The sequence below is a fragment of the Uranotaenia lowii genome, chromosome 3 (assembly GCF_029784155.1).
Source record: "Uranotaenia lowii strain MFRU-FL chromosome 3, ASM2978415v1, whole genome shotgun sequence".
Lineage (NCBI taxonomy): Eukaryota > Metazoa > Arthropoda > Insecta > Diptera > Culicidae > Uranotaenia > Uranotaenia lowii.
Window position 1 is genome coordinate 364,855,237 of NC_073693.1, and position 13,491 is coordinate 364,868,727.

The 13,491-nt window shown below is 33.5% G+C and overlaps 1 long non-coding RNA gene across 1 annotated transcript; it reads left to right on the plus strand.

The window, feature by feature from the left end:
• The first annotated feature begins 2,594 nt into the window (after window positions 1–2,594).
• Window positions 2,595–3,544, plus strand: LOC129750923 (uncharacterized). The gene is made up of 3 exons (XR_008738527.1): window positions 2,595–2,712; window positions 2,781–2,834; window positions 2,917–3,544. It is a non-coding gene; the product is annotated as an uncharacterized LOC129750923 (long non-coding RNA).
• Window positions 3,545–13,491: the final 9,947 nt, after the last annotated feature.

Sequence of the window (13,491 nt, forward strand, 5' to 3'; positions counted from 1 at the left end):
CCGTAGGAAATAGCTAACCATTCTTGGAGGAATCCATGCTTGATTTTGATAGCTATCCAGTCAGCTAAAATAAGAACAGCTGTTGGTTCAAGGACTCGCTCTGTGCCCTTCCATATGTTCCATAAGGAAGAAGGGAAACGAAAAAAAGGATATCAGCTACTTCTCCATTTGGGTTCGTCTTTCAATAGAATGAACCGCAGGCAGGTACCTAGAGATAGAAAAAAAGCTACGCTGCATTCTTATTTTTTTTTCGGTGCTTCCTTTTTGGAACACGTGTCAAGTTCATCTATTTGACTTGAACAAGCGAAGGGAAATAAAAAAAAAAGAAGAAAACAAATTCAAAAAAGAATTACAATCTAAATTATGAACCTGATTCGAAATCAAAATGTGTTTGCGCTCTCAATTTTAGGTTTGCAGAAACAATTTTAAGATCAAAGTTACCTTTGTTGTTAATTTATATAAAAAGTGGATTAACTTCAAATAAACATCTTTTTGTATTATTAAAAAAATCAAAAAATGAATCTTTCCCTGAACCGTGTTTTTCTAAATGTCTCACCGAGTTCAGTGCGGCATCTGTAATGTTATAGTTCCATACGAGCGGAAAAGCACTTATGATCTCATTGAACATTTGCGCGATTTTCACGCGGTTGAACAAAGTGCAATACATGAACCCTTCGCGAGAAACCTCGAGGATCAACTTGATTTTGAGAGGGGTGTCAGAATGGAAATACCTTTGAAAGAAGTGGACAAACTGGAACAACTCAGCTGTTCGGGAATCTATCAAAGTACGGATGAATCTTCAGAGTGTTCTTCTTCGGCGGAAGATGTTTCTGCAGCCACAAGTCGGGACACGTTGCAGGAAAAGGTTATAAAGGAACCGATATTGGGGCGGAAGAAAAAGTCTTCCCTATATCGCAGAGACTATCGGCCCCAGAGATCTCTTCGAACCTGTCGTGGTGGACAATATCAGGCTACTTTGGAGAGTTGGCGTCCGGGTGGTGTGAAAATAATCTGCCCGGCTTGCGGCAAAAATCATCATCCGGTTATTCGGGCTCAGCGAAACCATCAGACGAAATCCTCCTGCTGGGCTTCGTTTATTGTAAGCTGCTGGCCGTTTTGCTGCATACCTTGCTTTTTCCCCCAAGCGAAAAAAGAGTTCCTACACTGTGCCAAGTGTGACGCCTTTCTAGCGATGTTCGACTATCGGGATCAATCTCTTCACCCGAATTACGAACTTTTTGAAGCTTAATCTTACTTTTAAGAACATTGTGTGAATTATATTTTTATATAAATTTAGTCTATTGGTGTTGAAATATCTTTAATGCAAAAATCATCAATGTTGAAGTAAAACAGTCTCCGGTTTGAGTATAAAATGTTCTGGTTCAGGTTTTTTTTCCGGGAGTTTAACAGCATGCTGTCATTCATTCATCAGGTTCAGGTACTTACATGCTCTCGGAAAAAGTGGCCAAACATTCTCGGACCTGGCTAAGTTGGCTTTCGTCCCAGGTTTGGTTGCTTTCAACTGCTGGTTCGCTCATAGTTTTATAATCTCACCCGGAACTCTGACCGGTAATTCCCACTGACACTTGTTGCTCAATCGCAACGGTAACAACGGCTTTTTGGTTTCTTTTCACGAATCAATCACACCTCAATCAACTCTCAACACATCGAATTCGGGACAATAAAAAAGGCACAAGATCACTAGCTAGCAGGTTCAATCAAACTGTAAAAATATCACAAACTAGTAGACGACGAAATGCGACGAAAAACACGACTTTTGGACATGAGCCACACGACGACGACAATTATTTATTGCTATCCGAATTCAAATGGCGAGTACAAAAAAAACAGCGAAACGAGCGTTATTTTTATGTTTATGTTTTCATTTGAAAACGAACGTTTTGTTTGGCGCAAATTGCACAACCACCATCAGTAAAAAGCTCTCCGACTATCCCTTTTGCGCTCTTTCCCCTTCAAAAGCTCTCTCTCGAAGCTTCTCGCAGATTGTTTACATTAAGCTTGGTAATATTTAGTGCTGCCATCTATGTCCATGAAAAATGTGTGTAAGGTTTTGTATTAAAATTTTTTAACTTCTGTCACTAAATATTTCTATTATAATGTATCTAAGTATCATTTTATAATGTTTATATATAATAATGTTAAAAAAAACCCTGAAAAATAATCTTTATGAATTCGGTTCAGTTCTTTAATTTGCTTAAAATCAACTTCACGATGCTCGTCAATTTTTTTGACTCCGCTCCCAATAGCTCCCAATATTCTTTTATTCATTCTCTCATTTTTCTCACGTGGGTGATGCATCTGAAACTTTTCGAATAGGGTACGCCTGGAAAATGAAACATACACACTGAAAAGAAATATTCGCGGAAAGTTTATGCACCACACGCTCATTTTTATTTAAACATTTTCGGTTCAAAAATAACCATTTTATGGCTTTGGCCCAAAAACTGCCAATATGGTTATTTTTTAAGAATTTTTCCTTCTCGAATTTCAACCATTTTTGTAGTTCTTGAGCATTAACCACAAAATGTTTGAATACTTTGGTTTTCCTATCGTAGCCATTTTGAAAATTGCCAATTTGCAGACAAACGCGTTTTTTAAAAACTTCATTTTTCCGCGTAGCTGGATCGAGTTCCGGATTAAATCGGTCCTTGTTATTTCGGAGCACATCGAATTTGTTGGTGGTGATCAAAGGTAAATATTTTAGTATTCGTCATCTAATAATTGCAACCTCACAATAAACAAATCAAATTAAATTTCAGAACACCGATGAGATATGACCCCGCACGAAAAGCAGAACCCGGATTACACTTCCGGTAAGTTTTAACATTCCTTAAAAAACTTGAATCCTTCCAAGGATGGAAAGGTTGGTTACCTAATAAAGTATTTTTGTTTTAGGTATTGGTGCGAAAATGCAAGATCGGAAGTCGGAAGAGTGACTGTTTTTTCACCATCCGGGAGAAGCTGGAACGGGCTGGACTGCTTAAAAAACATCACCCGCCGGTCAAAAATGAATACCTCACTCCCTCGTGAACGAACAGTACTGGAGACAATGATATTTTGACCATTTTCATCTACAAAATGTCACCAAGGTATATCGCCACTTCCGGCGTTGTCCGGCACCGGCGTTATGTTAGATTTTTTTTTAATTTTAATTCGGTATTAGTGGGAGGAGAGGGGCCTTTGATGCTACCGGGTGTTTCAACTGTGTTCATCTAGCGATCTTGCCTTAAAATGTTGTTATAAAGTATCATCTCTGTATGAATAAAATTTACTTGGGAAACAGAACATACCTAATTAAAAAAAATACAATTGTATCTTGTTGAGGTCATGTGGATTTTTCGATTAACAACGATAACTGTTTTAATATGATGGATTGGTTTAAATAAATAAGAATACTAAATAGAAACCGGAGATTTTAATGAAAATTTTACTATAGAAACTCTTCCAAATCTGCAAATTACACAGCTCTTTAAAAAAACGGTTAAAGAATAACCTTTTTTCAACTTCTCCGCTAGAATCCCATTCGGTTGAAAAATAACCATATTCGAACTTCTCCCCTAGAAGTCATTTTATGACTTCTCATGGAGAACTCATAAAATGACATTTCCCGGGAAAAGGTCAAAAATGGTTATTTTTGAAACATAAACGGTTTAATAATTTCTAGCGTGCATAACTAAGCCTTTTATGTATGAACCGATCCAATTTTGAATAACAGTTAATTCTCGAGTTAGTTTTGATTATGTCGTTTGAACCAATATTAACAAATATGAGTTTTTGGTTCCAAACGATTTAGAAATATGGAGGTAAAAGCTTGGTTCAATTGTTCCTTCGAAACGATTTTTTAAATGTCTCATTTTTCTCTGTCAAATCGTAGAAAAAATGAAATCTCTGTCATTTTTTAAAATTATTAACCATTTTAGTTGGTTTTCCATTTTTGTAATAGAAAATATTAAATATTTCCTCAATACTGTCATTTTGACAGTTATGAATTTTTATTCCAAGAATGTTAATTTTGTGATTTTTTATAATTTTCGTCATTTTTTTTCAAGAATGTTATTTTTTTCCATATTTTGTAACTTTTGTCATATTTGTCATATTTGTCATTTATGCCATTTTTATTATTTTTGTCAATTTTGTAATTTTTGTAATTTTCGTAATTTTCGTAATTTTTGTATTTTTTGTCATTTTTGTCATTTTTATCATTTTTGTTATTTTTGTCACTTTTGTCATTTTTGTCATTTTTGTCATTTTTGTCATTTTTGTCATTTTTGTCATTTTTGTCATTTTTGTCTTTTTTGTCATTTTTGTCATTTTTGTCATTTTTGTCATTTTTGTCATTTTTGTCATTTTTGTCATTTTTGTCATTTTTGTCATTTTTGTCATTTTTGTCATTTTTGTCATTTTTGTCATTTTTGTCATTTTTGTCATTTTTGTCATTTTTGTCATTTTTGTCATTTTTGTCATTTTTGTCATTTTTGTCATTTTTGTCATTTTTGTCATTTTTGTCATTTTTGTCATTTTTGTCATTTTTGTCATTTTTGTCATTTTTGTCATTTTTGTCATTTTTGTCATTTTTGTCATTTTTGTCATTTTTGTCATTTTTGTCATTTTTGTCATTTTTGTCATTTTTGTCATTTTTGTCATATTTGACAATTCTTACATAATTGACGAATTTGAAAATTTTGACAATTTTGACAATGTTGACAGTTTTAACAATTTTGATAATTTCGACAATTTGAACAATTTTGACAATATGGACAATATGTCAATATTGTCAATATAGTTTTAACAATTTTAACAATTTTTAAAATTTTGATAATTTTTACAATTTTTACAATTTTTACAATTTGGACAATTTTGACAATTTGACAATTTTGAAAATTTTGACAATTTTGATAGTTTTGCCATTTTGACAATATTGAAAATTTTGAAAATTTTGACAATTACAATTTTTACAAGTTTTACAAGTATAACAATTTTAGCAATTATCTTTCGACAAATTTGACAGAAGTGAAGACTCGTTTAAATTTTGGGAAATGGGCCAGAATTAAAAAAAATTATTTTCTTAGGTTTTTTGAGATAAAATTCGAAATATTGAATTCCGAGAATAAGAATATTTACTGTGTTGATTATCTCTTTTGCAATGGCGCGGCATCTATGAGTCAAAAGATGAAGCTTGTTGTTTTTTCTGCTTTAGACGTTGATTGATAGGTGGCACTGGACTACCTCCTAGAATTTCTGTTTCCCAAAAATTCTGAAACATGCTGTTTTAACAGAATCGAAACTTATACAAGAAGGCTCAAATTATCATTATTATTAACTTTAAGCAGCTCTTCTACAAAAAAAAAATCAAATTTACAAAATAGCTTATCGATTCAAGTGAAATCGATAATTTAACATTATCTTGAGAAATAATGTGCCTACATTTTACCAAATATAATAGTAAAAAATGTATTAAAATTATCACATAGCTTAAAAGCGAAAGTTTAAATTCAAGGTTTAAACCGTCCCCGGCTTGTACAGAACTTCACCTTGCTTTTGTTTCAGACTTAGTGCGATGAGACTTCAGAATCCGACAAGAGTAAGTGATGAGCCCTTTGAATCCCCAAACCAAAACAGTTGAGCCTTCACAAATTTCGTATCATTATCCAAAGTGGAGCATTAGAAGCTTAGGTCTGGCCCAAAAACCGCCTAATGGGGACAGTTCTACAACCCATTTTCGATTTTCCATCCATTGACTAAGTTATTGCTGATCCACTCTTTTTTTCTATTTCTGCGATAGCTGATTTGGGCTCCCGTAGGGTACCACTGTAAAAAAAATTACAGTATTCAAGGAAAAAATTAGCAGTGTTCTACATTAGTGAACCTGTATAAAAGAGAAGTGACATCTGAAACACAAAATTCCAATCGAGCAAAAGAACTGTCAAAATCGATTCCAATCGATCCAAGCATTTTGTCCCAGAGCTTTTACCTTTCTTATTGAAAACTCAATCAAGGAAGGTATTTTTATTTATTTATTTTTTTTTTTTTTATTTTTTTATTTGTAGCGGCCCACCACACTCCCCCACACCAAGAGGCTCAATTGAGCCCCCTGGTAATGGACGCTACTGTTCTCAGCACGTCTGGCAGCAAAACAAAGAAATTTCAACGCGAACAAAATTTTAATCATGCTGAGAACACAAAAGTTTATTATTTACTGCGAGGAAATGTATGCTATAATTAAACAATATTACGATAAGGATCTCAATGGAAGAAAATTTCCTTTAAAGAGATCCATTTCTTTTTTTTAATAATGTTAACTAATCAAATATTATGCTACATTTACTTAAGTTTACTTATTAATAGTTAAAAATACGACAAAAGAAAACTACGATGCTACAAAAACAAACAAAATTTGATTTAAAAAAACTGGTTGTTGATCGACTTTTTTAACGATTCAATTTTTCTTTTAATAACTGTACTACTTTGACTTTAAACATGGAACGGTTGTTGATGGTCTTTATTTCAGTAGGTAAAGCGTTGTATATTGTAGGTCCTATAAAAGAAATTCTTTTTTGCCCTAAAGATGTCATGGATCGGCATCGTTGCAAGTAATTATTTTGACGGGTATTGTGGGTTCTTAATCCCGTAGTAAAATTAAGGTTTTGGTTATTGCTACTCGAGTGTATATTATCATGAACATATATAACGGTTTGCAAATTACAGAGTTCGGTATTGTGATTGTTGTTATAGTTCAAACAGATAATTTTTTTAGCTGGTCATATGAATTTATGATTAGGTGCAATTTATTTCAATGCTTTGGTGAATCGTGTTTCTAGTTAGAAAACTAACTAATTATTAACGAAATTCAAGTCATTCATACCGTTTATCGCGATCCTTCGGGCATCGAGTTCAATGTTGTTTTGTTGGATTGAAGGAGCGTTCACTTTAGAGATTGAACATTGAGCCAGAAAACAGTGCTGGGGATTTTTTTTGTGCAAGATTTAAGGATTATTTATCGACTGAAATTAATTCGGATGAACAAGCGGAAAACATTGAAAGATGATTTAATAAAAAGTTGTCAAACAAACATGTATACCAAATATTATCATCGGATTATCTATTGTTTATAAATCAAAAAATTGTGTTTGCCTTGAGCTTGGTCAATCAGCGGTCAAAATAACGAAAAAATGAATAATAAAAAAAAACCTGTTTGCGATGCGGGCAATCAGCGGACAAATTCACGAAAAAAAAAATGAAAACCTGTAGTTGTTTAAATAAGTTTAGAATTCGACGACACGGTAGCGATCATTCATTGAATGTTGGATTTTGTGCATGTTTTGTAGTCGGAGTTATCCGTATAAAGTTTAACTGAAAAGCGGTTAGCGTGTAGAAAACCGTCAGATTTTATACTGATTTGACAGATCGCACAAATTTCGCAGTTATGAGTGCGCAGTTCTTTTTATTGCGATGCGCATGGTATTTTTTCCTATAATAGGTTATTCACCGTACACAATTCCTTTTTTTAACTTCTCATATACGATTTGTTACGTTTTAACGACAACATAATTTAATTCGACCAGCATATAAAGTATCAAAGACGCATTTTTCCCATCAAAAATCTTCATCATGCCAAATTCGTTAATTCTCAGGCTACACAGCAAATTTTTTTGTGCTGGAAACCAGCAAAATTTTGCTGGTTTTTGTCCCGCTGACTTTCCAGCAAAATTTCCAGCAATTTCAATTGCTGGAAAAAACAGCAAACGTTAATGCTGGTTTCCAGCAATTCAAATTGCTGGAAAATCAGCAATCAAGATTGCTGGAAACCAGCTATTTCTTTCAACACAACCGGCAGTATTTAGTATGAAATTTATATTTCAATTCAAAATTACAGTTCAATATTGGCTGTGCATATAATAAGCAATAAAAACAATTATTTTCTCCCATTTTCAATAAGGGATTTATTTATTTAAAAAAAAACTTTTTTTTACAACTTTCTAAAACCGGCTCTGGGGTGGCCGGTTTGTGCCGCAGTGTTGATCATCCGCTACCTGTAAAAATAGTTTTGATTAGTATCTTCTATGGAATATCTACCTGTACAATAAAAACTTACCCTTGACTTGATGCCTGGTTGCTAGAATATAGAGGAAAATAAAATAATTATATTAATTCAACCTAAATTCGTAAAATAGAATCTCACCTTACTTCAGCCCACGAAACAAAAACAAACTCCAAATTGACAACTCGATTGCTGATTTTCCAGCAAACTAGATCAATTACTGGAAAGTCCAGCAATTTGAAAACCGATTGCTGATTTTTCAGCAAAAATGACAAGCACATAACCGAATGCTGAAAAATCCAGCAATTCGAAAATCGATTGCTGGTTTCCAGCAAAAATTTGGATTGCTGAACGTTTCCAGCAATTTTTTTTGCTGAAAATCGAGGCAAAAATTTACAGTGTATGGAAAATGTGTTTTCAATAATGTAGATTGTTTTTTGTTTTGTCTGGGATGTTAACGCTCGTAATTAATTCAATCTCAATGAATACTAAGAATAATAATATTTCATTCCGATGACTTCATGTTTTGTCCTCTCTTGCAAAATTATGATTTGATGATTGATTCAAGAATTTACTTCTTCACTTTTCAATGAAATTAGTGAGTAAGAGTGAATTTTTTAACTGTGTTTACTGCTCCGGCTAGCCTACCGCACGGAAGGCTACCGTCGCGCGATTAGAAATTTTCCCAGTAACCGCAATACATTCAGATAAAATCGATCCCTGCCCTTTTTACACACACAATCGCACACATCCGATACGATACGATACACGGAAAATAAAAAAAAGGTAAAATTTACCTTTTTGCGAGGTGAATTTTTTCCACCCCTCTTTCGAGGTAAATTTTACCTTTTTTTCATTCACCTAGCAAAAAGGTGAATTATAACTTTTTTCAATTCACCTAGCAAAAAGGTATATTTTACCTTTTTCGCATTCACCTAGCAAAATAGTAAATAATACCGTTTTTCCATTTACTGATTTAAAAGGTAAATGCTGGTTGGTTTGATTGGTTTCTTCAATAAGAATTAAAAAAATACTAAATTCTATCAAAAATTATATTTATTGGAGATAAATAGGGACTGGTAATTCGGCTTCGCGTTCTTCCGAGCCGCCATGGCCGCTGAATACTCCTGCGTTGCGTACATTCATGACCTCCTCTGTTCGGCTAATCCGGTCAGGTTCGGCTTTTCCGGCTGGAGGATGACGTGGAATACATCTATAAGCTCTATGGGTCGATCTGAAACAAAAGCAATGTATTATGACGAGAACCAGCACAACAAAATGATATCTAAGAAAACACTTACCATTCTATTCCGATTTTCACATATTATGCACAAAGCAAAACTTGTTCCTGAATGACAAAACAGCTTAACCTCAATAAACGGGTTCGGCGAATAGTCACTTTTTTCGAGAAGAATTGTACCGTTTTGTTTAGCTCAATCCAGGTCAACTTCACCTCGCTACGAGGTAAGTTTTACCTTATTTGGTTTTACCTTTTTTTCTAGGTGAATTATACTTTTTTATTCAGCTCAATTCAGGTGAACTTCACCTCGCTACGAGGTAAGATTTACCTTTTTTGGATTCACCTTTTTCCTAGGTGAATTATACCTTTTTTCCAACCTCGATTCAGGTAAATTTTACCTCGCTGTGAGGTGAGTTTCACCTCGAAGAGGTAGAAGCTACCTTTTTGGCTTCACGATCGTTTACCTTGGCTATCTCGGTAAATTTTACCTTTTTATTATTTTCCGTGTACGATAGCCCGCACATTTCCACGTGGTCCCCATGCTGTTTGTCCTCCTCATCCGGACAATGTCTGCTTCCGCCGGGGAACCGGAAAAGCCTGCTTTGTTTATGAGCGAATATACGAATGATTTTACTGCTACTATTCGATTTTATCCTCTGGCTTTGGGATTTTTTTTTCTGACCCGACTCGACACTACAAATTCCCTTTAGAGCGGGTGTTCTGAATTCTTTTTTCCACTCTTCTGCGCTTTTCCATGGCCAATAATACAGCCATTCCGGAATTGGCCGGTCTCGAAGCACGAGACTCTCTTTGGCAGCGCCTTTCGGGACCACTTTAATAACACTTCTCCCCATTCAGAAGTTCTGCTTTGCCATCACACTTTAGCGTTGAGCTAGCTCTGGTGAATCTGAGAGGGCTCAACCGGAGAAAAGCCAAATAAACGACTTGGTGGCGTGTCGGAATGGTACTCATCTTTAAGCATCACTTGCCTGCCAGTAGTTGCGAAACTTGAGTCGGCTGACTGTTGGCTGGACCAACGCTTTTCGCAGCGTTGTAACGGGCGCAAACTTTCGATTTTCTGATGGTTTTTGCTTCAGAAGAGTTTTACTGCCCTTTGATTTTAAAGTGGTGATTGAAGAAAACCTTCGTTTCAAAATAATGTGGTTTGGATTTCAAATTCAGCATTTCAAGTAATGTTTTTTTTATTTGTTCAATGCTAATGTATTTAAATATAAAATTTGATTTTTCAGTTTTTCAATTATCAAGTTTTCCGAATTCTTAAATAACGTTGTTCAATTTCAAATGATCAATTCTCAATTTCCTGATTTTTATTCTAAAACTTGATCTTGAAATCTAAATTCCCCATTCTTTAATCTCAATTCATTTTTGAAATCCTGAATTTTTCAAATGTTTGATTACCTATTTCCATTTACACTTCATTAAGTTTCCAATCCTCGATTCACCGTTTGTGATAGTTAATCAACAACCTCTATTTGAAACTCTCAATTTTCAATTCTCAGGTGCTAATTTGGAATTCTTAATTCTATACTTCTCGATTCTAGATCCTTAATTCTAAATTCGCATTTCAGAATTTTCATTTCTCAATTCTCAATTTTCAATTCTTAATTCTTAATTTTCAATTTTCAATTCTCGACTCTCAATTCTAAATTCTACAATTCAAAATTAAAAACATTTAAATTGTCATTTCTCAATTCTTAATTCTCTATTTTCAACTCTAAATTCTCAATTATCAATTAGAAATTCTCAATACTCAATTTCGCAATTGTTAATTCTCAAATCTCAATCCTCAATTCTCAATTCTCAGTTCTCACTTCTCAATCCTCAGTTCTAAATTCTCAATTCTCAAATCTCAATTTCCAATTCCCAATTCTCAATTCTCAATTCTCAATTCTCAATTCTCAATTCTCAATTCTCAATTCTCAATTCTCAATTCTCAATTCTCAATTCTTAATTCTCAATTCTCAATTCTCAATTCTCAATTCTCAATTCTCAATTCTCAATTCTCAATTCTCAATTTTTAATCCTCACTTCTCAATTCTCAATATTCAATTCTCAATTCTCAATTCTCAATTTCCAATTTTCAATTCTCAATTCTCATTTATCAATTTTCAATTCTCAATTCTCAATTCTCAATTCTTAATTCTCTATTTTCAATTTTGAATTCTCAATTCTCGAATTCTCAATTCTCAAATTTTCAATTTCGTATGTTCAACTCTCATTTCTCAATTCTCAATTCTCATTCTCAATTCTCAATTCTCAATTCTCAGTTCTCAATTCTCAATTCTCAATTCTCAATTCTCAATTCTCAATTCTCAATTCTCAATTCTCAATTCTCAATTCTCAATTCTCAATTCTCAATTCTCAATTCTCAATTCTCAATTCTCAATTCTCAATTCTCAATTCTCAATTCTCAATTCCCAATTCTCAATTCTCAATTCTCAATTCTCAATTCTCAATTCTTGATACTCAATTCTCAATTCCTATTTCTCATTTTGTTTTTTTTTTAAAGTTATTTTTCCTTTTTATAAATCCTCGGATTATAATTCGCGCTTTTGTTTTTACAAATCCTTTTTCAAGATTTTATAATTCTATTTCAGGAAAAAAAACATAAAATCCTATGCCATAAAAATCCTTTACCAAATTTCTAGTCTATTAGAAAAAAAATACCATCAGATGCTACTATAAAAAAGTACATGCAATATAAGTAGAGAAATTAAATTTTTCACGAAATAGCCAATATCTGAATCTATAAATACGTTAAATATTTGGAACATAAAACAAAATTTTATACCAGTACGTACAACCTAGATTAAGAAAACAAATAAAAAAACTAATGCTGCAGTGCTTTTAATTGAAATCGATTGTTTTTTTCAAAGCAGAAAATCATGCTGAAATTTTGAAAAAAATGCTTGAAAAAAGTTGAATTAGACATCAAGATTTATGAAAATAAATCGAAAATTTATGATTTGGAGCGTAATTAATGACGAATGAATATGTTTCAAATTGGATGTGGACTTAAAAAAAAGCAATATGAAACTTAATTCAAAGTCACCAAATGAACTTAAAATCGAAAAAAAATCAGTGCATACTTTAAGGCCTAAATACTTTAACAGAAGTCTAACTTAAGATTCGCAAAATCTTCTGTTATAAGTCTAAATTAATATATGCACAAATGTTGAAACTTTTAACAAATTGGCGATTTTAAAACCTTACAATTGAATTTTGCCCATGATATAAAACAGATTTTTAAGCATTTGAAAGATTCGAATTCCCAAAGATTCGAAAAAAATTGCTTGACTTTAAAGGACGCTTGAAAGATAGAAAATTGATATTTTTTTATTAAAATCAGTCAGTGATAATGATGGAGAAGACGTGGAACTTATCTAAAGTTTAAATGGCAAAGAGAAGCACGTGATATAGCTCATTTGGCAAGTCAGTTTCTTCCTAAGCCGATGCCCGTGAGTTCGAGCCCAAGAGTAAAAATCGATCACAGTTGTACCGGATAAGTTTTTCAACGACTGTCCGCCAACTGCCCTACCTACCTACCTAATGGTTTTGCTTTAAGACTTTTTCTTCAAAACACAGCAGTGAATTACTTTTTTACTTTACTGATTTGGAAGCTAACGAGTTGAACTTTCTTGATAGTCATTCAGTGGATATATTTTTGAAGACTAACTGCTTTAGAACTTAAACTAAAACTTCATTATTTTCTGATGATTTTCACCAAAAAGTCCGACTGTTAAAAAGGCAAATTTGTTTTGACCGTAACCTAGCTCTCTAACAAGTTATTGCAGATCGGATTGTCTTTTCTGCAGCTTACAAATTGCACTTAAAAATTTGGAAGGCTTATCTCAAAAAATATATCAAAATTATTATCATCAGAACTGTGTGGAGCACCAATACAACGATAAGCTAGCGAATACTCAACCCTCCAGAGAGGCGCTCAATCCTCTCGATGCTCAGTCAGTCCGCGACCGCTCAACGGTTAAGCTGCATCTTGAGTTCGGTGGTGCTGCTCCATTGGTGGGTGATTTCCTGTGGAGAATTCATGTTGCACATTTTGGCGACCGTGGCTAAAACTTATTTCATTCGTTTCCTGCATTGCTTCCAAAGCCAACCGAAAAATCTCCAATAACGGAAATCACCCACCAGAGTGGCAACGTGAAGAAAA